This window comes from Bombina bombina, chromosome 5 (assembly GCF_027579735.1).
Source record: "Bombina bombina isolate aBomBom1 chromosome 5, aBomBom1.pri, whole genome shotgun sequence".
In the NCBI taxonomy this organism is placed as follows: Eukaryota; Metazoa; Chordata; class Amphibia; order Anura; family Bombinatoridae; genus Bombina; species Bombina bombina.
In genome coordinates, this window is record NC_069503.1 from 33,814,562 (window position 1) to 33,817,423 (window position 2,862).

At 34.7% G+C, this 2,862-nt stretch overlaps 1 long non-coding RNA gene across 1 annotated transcript; it reads left to right on the forward strand.

Moving 5' to 3' along the window:
* Positions 1–1,817: 1,817 nt before the first annotated feature.
* Positions 1,818–2,391, forward strand: LOC128659767 (uncharacterized). The gene is made up of 2 exons (XR_008402475.1): positions 1,818–2,184; positions 2,276–2,391. It is a non-coding gene; the product is annotated as an uncharacterized LOC128659767 (long non-coding RNA).
* Positions 2,392–2,862: the final 471 nt, after the last annotated feature.

The following is a 2,862-nucleotide window of genomic DNA, read 5'->3' on the forward strand; positions in this document are numbered from 1 at the left end:
ATAAAGCTACACAATATATATTAGCACTTTCACTAGCACTGAGCACATTGTCACTGTCATATCCTCTACTAGTGCATTACAGCTACACTATATACATAAAGCTACACAATATATATTAGCACTTTCACTAGCACTGAGCACATTGTCACTGTCATATCCTCTACTAGTGCATTACAGCTACACTATATACATAAAGCTACACAATATATATTAGCACTTTCACTAGCACTGAGCCCATTGTCACTGTCATATCCTCTACTAGTGCATTACAGCTACACTATATACATAAAGCTACACAATATATATTAGCACTTTCACTGGCACTGAGCACATTGTCACTGTCATATCCTCTACTAGTGCATTACAGCTACACTATATACATAAAGCTACACAATATATATTAGCCCTTTCACTAGCACTGAGCACATTGTCACTGTCATATCCTCTACTAGTGCATTACAGTTACACTATATACATAAAGCTACACAATATATATTAGCCCTTTCACTAGCACTGAGCACATTGTCACTGTCATATCCTCTACTAGTGCATTACAGCTACACTATGGGCTCTATTTATCATCATAATTCTCCTACTTTTGCGCCTATAATTACTCTGTCGGATTTATTCTCCTATTTATCAACACATTTTACGCCCAAAATAAGCTGTAATACGACCTAAAAATACGACCAGTTTTTCGCTCTCGCCAAGGCGCACAGGTGCGCCAAATACAGCCAAAAAACAATGGATTTCAGTCGTATTTTTAGAAATACTCCCAACAAATCGCCGAAAATCATATTTATCATTATTTTGCACCAAAGGAGAACCTATAATTCTCCGATAAATCAGACCGTGAAAATACTCCATAACCAAGTAGGAGAACTTACAAATTACTCCCATATTTTATTCATAGAAGATGGAGTTTTGTTTTTTTTTTGGCCGCTATTTCTCTTGCTCAGTCCCATGAAAATCGTGAAAATGATGGAAATATGTTCCGGAGACGGCAAAGAGTTCCTCGATTGTTTTTGCCCCGTTGTGGACTTGAGGCATTATCGATCGTGAAATTAAGCGCAAATTCAGGATAAACCGAGAAAGCATTTTGAATCTTTATTCTCTGATTAAAAATGACATTGATCCCCGAACCAGAAGAACAAGGGCAATACCTGGGCTTTTGAAATTACTTGCAGTTTTACATTTTTTGGCAACCGGATCTTTTCAGGCTGTATCCAGTGATGTTGTGGGCATGAGTCAGCCTTCATTTTGCCGCCATTTAACAATTGTTTTAAAAGCAATTCTAAAACATCTTTCTACATTTATTTATGTTCCTAGGAATGTGCATGAATGGCATACAGTGAAGTCCAACTTTTACCAAGTAGCCGGTATGCCCAATGTTCTTGGTGCTATAGATTGCACCCATATTGCTCTTAGACCACCATCCCTAAGGGAGGAGCAATATAGGAACAGGAAAAGCTTTCATTCCCTAAACATACAGGCTGTGTGTGATGCAAACCTTAGAATTTGGGCTGTTCGATCTGGGTTTCCTGGATCATGTCATGATTTCCACACCCTAAAACAATCTGCACTATTTTCTGCTTTTGAACAGGGCAACATGCCACACGGTTGGCTATTAGGTAAATATGAACTTATTTCCATATAATCTAATTATAATGCAATCAGTTCTCTGTATTTTTTGGAAGTTTTTTTCTGATTTGCACTTTATACATGTCATAAATATATATATGAATTATGATTAATTGTAATGGTTAAATTATTTATAATCTCTAATCAATTTTTCTTTTTAAAAAATAGGTGATAGTGGTTATCCGTGCCGAACTTGGCTGTTGACACCTGTCCCAATGCCACATACCAGAGGAGAAATTAAATTTAATGAATCCCACCGTAGCACAAGAAGTGCTATCGAAAGAACTTTTGGGGTTTTAAAAATGCGTTTCAGAGTTTTGGATAGGTCTGGAGGAGCACTTCAATATTCGCCTGAAAAATGTAATGATATAATTCTAGTTGCATGCATGTTGCACAACATTGCAATTTCCCAAGGCAATTTAGAGGAGGAGTGTCCCAATGATCCCACAGATGACACTTATATCCCTCAAGAAATTATAGGCAGACACACTACAAGGGCAGGTGTACAAAATAGATTGGAAATTATTGAAAGATATTTTTCATGTAAGTATTATTGCAAACTATTTAGAATTGTGTATTATTCTATTAAATTTTATGTATTTGAATTACTAATATTTCTTTTTTTTTTTTTCAGAATACATGTCATCACCCAGAGTTTTAATTCTTTTATAAGAAATGTACACAATTCTTTGATATTGAAGTTAACTCCACCCATTTGAAAAAATAAAACTTTTGCTTATTTATCAAAAATGTTTCTTTTATTAAGGGATAAATATCTTTAATGAAAATATAACCAAAACAAACTATATATAAATATGAATAATACAAACTTTAAAACAAACAAAGCGAAAATAAATGTAAATCACAACAGAATTTAAAAACCAGAAATTATATACACTTAATTTTTTGGATTCTGTGTATCAATTCTGAGATCTCCTATTCATAATTTCTATTTTTTTTTTATAATATTCACTTTTTATTTCTGAATCACGTTTCAGAATATTGTTCCTTTGTTTCTGTAATTCAATGAGTTCCTTAAAAAAAGCACTTTGTTCCTGTCTAAATGAGGATGCCATATCTGTCAGTGCCTGTATGTCATTTGTTCGCTCTGTGATTGGAGGTTGTCTGACTTCTTCTGCTGTTTCATCAATGTCAGATTCGTTGACCATTGGACTTGTAGCAGGTGTATTTAAATCAGGTGGTGTTGGTCCCTCCTGTGTG